The sequence below is a fragment of the Mus caroli genome, chromosome 19 (assembly GCF_900094665.2).
Source record: "Mus caroli chromosome 19, CAROLI_EIJ_v1.1, whole genome shotgun sequence".
NCBI classification, from domain to species: Eukaryota; Metazoa; Chordata; class Mammalia; order Rodentia; family Muridae; genus Mus; species Mus caroli.
In genome coordinates, this window is record NC_034588.1 from 46,288,405 (window position 1) to 46,296,426 (window position 8,022).

The following is an 8,022-nucleotide window of genomic DNA, read 5'->3' on the forward strand; positions in this document are numbered from 1 at the left end:
ACCCTTCACACTACAATGCTCTTTATGTGACAGTTTAGGGACTAGGAAATCATAGGGATGACTGGATGCCAGACACTGAGGGTGAGGGTAATTGGCTTCAAGTTTATGCGGGAACTTTTTAGGGTAATAAAAATATTTTGAATCTTGAGCATGGTAGTGCTTATATGGGTATGTAAATCTGTCAAAATTCATTGACTCCTATACTTTAAATGGGTGAATTTTATTGTGTGTAAAATATACTTCAATAAACATGGCATAAATATTTAAAAAAAAAAAGAACAGATAAACACTGTCAAACTCTTTTAAAGGTCAGACAGACATCTAGTTTGTCTTTTCCCTTCTTACATCAAAAGCTAGGAGGCACCTGCCACCTGCCAGGATGCTTTCGACTCAGATAACCAGAACACGTTTGCACAGTCAACTATCCAACAGTAACAAAAGATGACAAATTCTCCACAGGCATTGTATCAGCTCACTGCTCCATTTGGAGAGAAGAGGGAGAGTCCAGTGGGAGTCATTGTCTCAGGCTACATTGCCTTATCAGTGAGTCTAAGGGGAGATGTTCTGAAGATGCAATACTTACAACATCAAATAGAAAGTTATTTGTCCACAGCATAACAGAACAAAATGTAATCAACCAGTATATGAAAGGTTTGCCCACAGAAATGTTTCGATGACAGCTTTTCCATTTTTAAATTCTTTCTTTTATTTTGGGGGATGATAATATAATTACATCTCTTTTTCCGTTCCTTTTATTGTCTTCAAAGCCTCTCAAATATTTTTCCTTGGTCTCTTTCAAATTCAGGTCTTCTAAAATTAATTATTACATACATAAATCTATTAATTTGTAATGGATTTTTATAAATAATGAGTTGAAATGTTCACATTGTACATCTCTCAGAGATTTATAATGCACATCAGCAAATAAAATGTTCTTGATAAATTTTAAATTAAGTGAATCTATTTATTCTTTTCCAGATACGTTACTGTAACATGTAGCTACCATGGAGGCTTTTCCTTTCTCTACCTGACCTCACCCTGTGAAATGGAGTTTTGTGAAATGGGTTTCTGACAATGAAATTGGTCAAGAAGGACATTAAGGAAAGAAAAATATTCACACAAAATAACAGCTCTGATGTGCATATTGGTAGTAGGGGGAGGGAAGACACCCAAAATGGCACTGAAGGACCTCAGAGTTGTGGGAAAACATTGTCTTCTCAGACAGCACACTTTCACAAAGATGACACGAGTTACTAAACACAGGAGGAAACTAGCAATTTATTTCCTTTTGCACATGTTACACCCGGTTCTGAGTACTCAATAATTACAGTAGGGAATAGATGTTAGAGAAGCAGACATAAAATGAAATCTGCCTTGAGTCCTAACCAAAAAAGATAGTTGTCACTAAATGATAAAATACATTAAGAGCTGGCACAGTTAATGTTCTAATAACAATAAAATGTCTTAAACTTAAAAAAATCAATGCATAAAATGATTTGTAAATAATATCATCTAAACAACCACCATGATGACTGCCATGATTGTTCTGTAGCTGTGAGAAAATACCCTGACCACAAGGAACTTAAAAAGGAGAAATGGTTTGTTTTTGTTCACCTGTTATAGTCCATTGCTAAGCTAGGAACCCAAACAGATCATGGAGGAAAGCGTCTTAACCGGCTAATTCTTGGGCTCACAGGAGTTCCCTTGTAGAAGTCAGGACCTCTTGCCCAGAGAAGGTGCTGCAGCATGTGCTGGGCCATCCTGCTTCCTGCATAGACATGTTTAACAATCAACCTGATCCTGCATCCTTCATAGACCTGTTAACAGTCAACCAGATACAGTAGTGACTCAAGAGAGGCTCATTGTCCAGGGGATCTCAGGCATTTACTGTTAACTGGGAAGGTCGCTAAAACAGTTTGTTGCTGTCCGTTTTAAAATCATACAGAATGAAGAAGTAGGGGGAATACAAAGAGTTTATAAACCTGGAGAGAAAGGGTTCTCCCTCTCTAATCAGAAAATGTGTTGCCCTCAGCGTTCACATTTGTGGTCAGCATGCTCATAGCTGTGGGAGGCAATGCAGGGCTTCTTAGTTAAAGCTCCAACCTTCTAGAGAAAGCATAGAAGTCGGGCACCCAGTGAAATGCAAAGAATACAGGAAGTTCTGGAGAAGAAAGAACTCTGGCATCCAAACCCATCAGACTGCTTCACATCGAATGGACCCTAATGATCTAAGCACATCACTAAAACGGAGAAATTGAAACAATGCATTGTTGAAATAGAACCTAGCATGCCCTAGCTACAAGAAACTCACAGAAGATATGATTATGATGACATTGTAGGCTAAAATTCAATGAATAGGAAAACACGTTTACTCAAAATAATAATGAGTGAAAGGAATCTTGGGTTGTTATGCTTCATGATACACAGTATACTCCAGGGGAAAGTTGAACAGACATCCCACTAGGTTCTAGATTGCGTTCTCTTGCAGTGATAACCGCCATGACATAAAGCAAAATAGGACAGGGGAAGATTGTTTTCATTTATACTTTCAGGTCATAAGCCATTGTTGAAGGAATCCTAGGCAAGAACTCAAGCAGAAATTGAAGCAAAACCATTGAGAAATTCTGCATATTAGCTTGCTCTCAGATTTGTTTTCAGGCTCATATTCAGCTAGCTTCTGTATGGAGCACAGGCCCAATATTCATTCAATGAACAGGGCTACCCAGAATAGGCTGCACCTCTGAATTTCATTAACAAAACAAATGTTCCTCAGACATGCTCTTAGGACCATCTGATCAAATCAGTTCCTTAGTTGAGGTTTCTTCTTCATAGCTGACTACAGGCTGTATGCATTTGACAAGAAAACCTGAGCTCCACAGAAGCTAATAGAGTGAGTGAGGGACCAAAGACATAGCTGAGCCTATAAAATGCTTGCCACACAAGCATGAGAACATGAGCTCAAATTCTCAAAACCCACGTAAAAGAAACAAATGTTTGCTTGTGGTGACACACAAGCCTTATTCTGGTATTAGAGAGATAGGTGCAAAACCACAGGCTGGCCAGCCCAGTCTAATGAATGAGCCCCTATAGATCCTAAATGAGCACCTCCGTCTCAATAAAAGGGATGGGTTTGTACAAACAGCATCTGAGGGTTGATCTCTGGCTTTCACACACACTCAGTCACACTCACTTACACACACACACACACACACACACACTCATATACTAGAATCCATCATAAATAATACTGAACATAATTACCTATGAATAAGAAACAATGTCAGCATTTTATGAGTATCTCAAAGAATTGAATGGAGAGGACAGCCTCTGGTGATGTGATTTACAAGCTGCCAGACCTGAGGTGTATACATTTGTACACCCAGTAAGGACAGTAATAAAAGACATGTATCTAACAAGCTTGAAGATGACCAGCGTTTATTCCTATTTCTCATCACATATCACTAAATAAACTCAATGAACGCACAAAGGAACAAAATCTAGGTTTTGTTGTTATTATTTTAGCCAGAAATTTATAAGAATAACTTACATTGTCACCAACAGAATAAAGAATTGTGAACTCACCAGACGCCATAATGATCATAATTACATATGAACATGAAAAGGGAAATGTCAGAACATTAAGAAAAATGGAAGGGAATGGAGAATAGAAATAAAATCCCGTGATTACAAAAGTAGTGGGTTTTCTGATCAGCCAGTTAGAACGAACAGACAAGAAATCAGCAAAGACATGAAAGAACTAAGCATGCCATCAAACAATAAGCTCAACTTTGTATTTATAGAATTCTTCACACCAGACAGCGAGGTGCTCATTATTCTTAGGTGCACATACAGTATTCATCAAGAGCTAGTTTCTGATTCATAAAAGAAGCCTAAGCAATATAAAAGAAGTTGTCAGCATACAAAAACATGTTCTCTAACCATAATTGAATTAACTATGAATCAATAGCACAAAGATAAAAGGTAAATCTTCCAATCCCAGCTAATTAAACAACATTCTCTTAAATGGGCCATGGAAACTTTTGAGTAGTCCATGAGATTTCAAAGAGAAAGGTTCGAGAGAAAGTAGAAAGTTGTTTTTACCAGGAATAAAGTGAAGATGCAATCATAAAATAAGAAGAAAATGAAGATAGAGTCATACTCTATGGAAAGCTGCACACATGGGAATACACACTTTATTATGAAAGAACAAGAAAGCTCTACAGTAAAAATAGAGAAGGAGTTTTGGGAGAGTTCTCAGTTTTCTACATATTTAGAGGAACATTACATTGCTGAGCCATCCCAGTCCTGAGAATTTTCCCCACAGAAATGAAGAATGTCCATACAAAAATACCTTTAGGTACATATAGGTATACACTATCAACTGGCAGTGCCTAATTATGCATGTCCACACACTGAGCCAATAATGACCAATAAAAGTAATGGACTGCTAACAAATGAAGCAGTGTGGATGAGTCTCAAACATCACACAAAACAAAGAGGCCAGACTCCCCATTAAAATGAAAGTGAGCATTTGGTGTCCTTCCTAAAATTCTCAAATTAGGGACAGTTCAGTATGATTTAACCACAAAGACTCATGCTATTTATCAGATGCTGTTGTGTTGGAATTCTGCCCCATGGAGACAGTTCTAAAAGGTGATGGAAAATAAAGAAAGGAGAAAAAGGTGCTCCCTACATATGCATGTGCATACGTGTGTATGTGTGTGCATGTATGTTTGTGTATGCATGTGTGTATGTGTGTGCATATGTATGTGCGTGTGTGTTTGCATGCATGTGTGTGTTTTATTTTACTGAGATATTGTGGGTTTCTTTTTAACAGCTATACAACAGTTTCTAAACTTCTATCGCTTTCATTACATTTTATTTGCAAATCAAATGGTGACTTCATTAGAGTTCAACTTACAGGCATGATGATGTTTGTAATATGCTGTGAATGTTCTGATGTTGTCATCTTCTATAGCTTAAGAGGAAATATTGACATTTAAAGAAAATCAAAGCAGCATCCGAGAACACAAGATCTGTTCTTGGTACTCAAGAAAGTCAGTTCTGGACCTTAGGTAGGAAAGGGAACTCTGTTCTCTTGTTCCTTGTTGATCACCACCACGCTCAAATTGAAGCAGGTGGCGAGTTGTGCACTGTTCTTACCTAAGAGCTCTGGAATCTATTAGGATTGTTCCTATCAGTTTCCTGTTATTACTCCTCTTTCTATCACATGAAGAAAATATTAGTGCTTCATCCTTGATTTCAAACTTCATCATCTAATGTGAGGTAGTGTATCTTGATGAGAAATAACCTGCTTCTAGCATGGACCAGAGATATTCAGGACAGCTGGGAATACTTTACAATGACAGAAAGCCAAGAATGGGTCAAAAGAAAGTGTGTGTGTGTGTGTGTGTGTGTGACAAATATGAAAATAGATATGTTACTCTCCAAACAAATACTATTCAACCCAAAGGGGACAAGTTATACCATATCCCTTCAAGTTCTTTTAGTCGTCCTCATTACAGAATGCAGTTCATTCTCCTAGCTTCTAGAACATGGAAACAGTCCTCAGGACTGATGTTCATAAGAATAAAACTATACATAAATAATAACATGGGAAATACAATAGATGTTCCACCTAAAAATTATCTCTTTAAAGCATAACTTCAAAACACAAACTACTAATTTGAAAAAATACCTGTGCGTAAATCTTATCTCAAGGTATTTTCGAGATACTGATGAAATATTTTAATATTTCAGAGAAACTCATTGAAATGCTCTTATAACTATGTAAATTAGTTAAGATTCAGATAAATAAATAACATTAATTAGAACAAAAATATGTCTTTTTTTCCCTCAGCCAGTAGTAAATTCCATTCATTATTTTTTATTTATTATTTTTTTTTTTTTGATTTTTTGAGACAGGGTTTTTCTGTGTAGCCCTGGCTGTCCTGGAACTCACTCTGTAGACCAGGTTGGCCTTGAACTCAGAAATCTGCCTGCCTCTGCCTCCCAAGTGCTGGGATTAAAGGCGTGTGCCACCATTGCCTGGCAATTCCGTTCATTTTTACCTATGTCTTCTTCAAGGCACAGTGTGTATGCATGTTGCATGTCCATGTGTGTGGTGTTCAAGTGAGTGTGCATGTGTGGAGCTTAGGGCTCCATGTCAGATGACTTTTCTATAATTGTTTGTCTTTTCATTACCTCTCCTCATTGAGTCCTGTGTACGTATGGGTGGGGCATTGCTATAATGTATGTACTGAGGTCAGAAGACTAACTTCAGGAATCAGTTCTCTTCTTTTACTGTGTGGCTCTTGGGAGTCCAATTCACACTGTCAGGCTTATTGGCCAGTGCCCTTAGCTAGTGTAACATCTCACACAATGTCCACCTTAGTTTTGAAGTGTGAGATTTTCACTGAACCCAAAGCTCACTATTTTGGCAAGAGGAGCTGAGCAGCGAGCTTCAGGCATCCTTCTGAGCCCACTTCCGCCCAGCTAGATTTTAAGTAGACTTCATCACTCTGTTTTTAACTTGGGTTCTGAGGATCCAGACACGGGTTGTCACACATGCACAGTAAGCTCTAACTCTCTTTCCGTAAGCAATTTACCAGTCACATCTAAAAATTTGAAAATTAACATATGGGAAATACAATAGACATTACACCTAAAAATTAGCTTCTTAAAGCATAATTTCCAAGAACAGACTACTAATTTAAGAAAAACATAATCTGTACATAAATCTCAAAACACTATTTTCCACATATTGATAGAATACTTTTAGAAAATGTTTCAGTATTTGATGGAACACTCACTGAAATGCTCTTAAAACTGTGTATTGATTTTTCTAATGGATTTGCTGCCTTTAAATCTATGCATTCATGTCCTTCTAGGTCTTTACAGTAAAAATTTCATCATACTTTGTTTGCTGGTTGACCATTCACAGCCTTTTAAAAGTCAAGGATTTGTTGTCAGCATCTGAAATTAAATAAAGTAACTCACAGCCTTGTAAGTTCCATAAACAACATTTTAATTGGAGATAGCTTCATTCTATAAAACTTGTTAGTTTCTGGCGAGCTAACTAACATGAGTAATGAGTAATGAGTATGAGTAACTAACATGAGTATGAGTAATGAGAACTGCGGATGGAGTTGGTTTGGCTAGCAATACTTCACGTTAAGTACTGTGATGATGACACTGTCCATAACATTTTGAGTTTTGACTTTCCAGTCCCACGCGCCATGCTTGCTGCTGATATTCTTTGTGATGCTGAGATATGGCCTAAGCTGCCACCCCTGGTCAGTTTCCCATTATCAATTGTAAACAACAAGATGTGCTACCAAAGACTGAGCTTCGAATTTAAAAATGAAGTCTTCCATAGGAGTCCTTTTCAAATAATGATGAACCTACTAGGAAGCAACTAAATTTTAAATGAAGAAATGCACAATATATCTTTATGAATACACATGCACACATATGGAAATCCACGGAAGGAATTTAATTGAATAAAAAATAATATTAATATTATATATTATGGGCTTGGTTTCAAGCACCAAAGGAAAGTGTTTTGCACATAATATGTTTCATGAATGTTAAGCCATGTAGGAAATTGTTTTCTTTTTAAGACTGCCTGGTTAAAATGAGGAACTGAAATAGAGACAGGAGTACTGACACTGTTTTTGATTGGGATTTTTGAAACATAAAAATTCTGTACTGTAGGATGATTTAAAGGGATGTCTGACTCACGCACACTTGCTTTAGAACAAAGGCAACGATCTAGCAGAGGAAAGCTGCCTAGAGATGTTAGCCGGGTCTGCCTACACACCTGCCCACCTGACTGCATGTGCAAATTTGCAAGAAAAGGAAACAGCCCTGTGTTCAGTCCAGGTAAAGGATATTTTATGTACCCTCCTCACTGAAATCAAAGCACAATGCCTTTAATCCCAGCACTTGGGAGGCAGAGGCAGGCGGATTTCTGAGTTCGAGGACAGCCTGCTCTACAAAGTGAACTCCAGGACAGCCAGG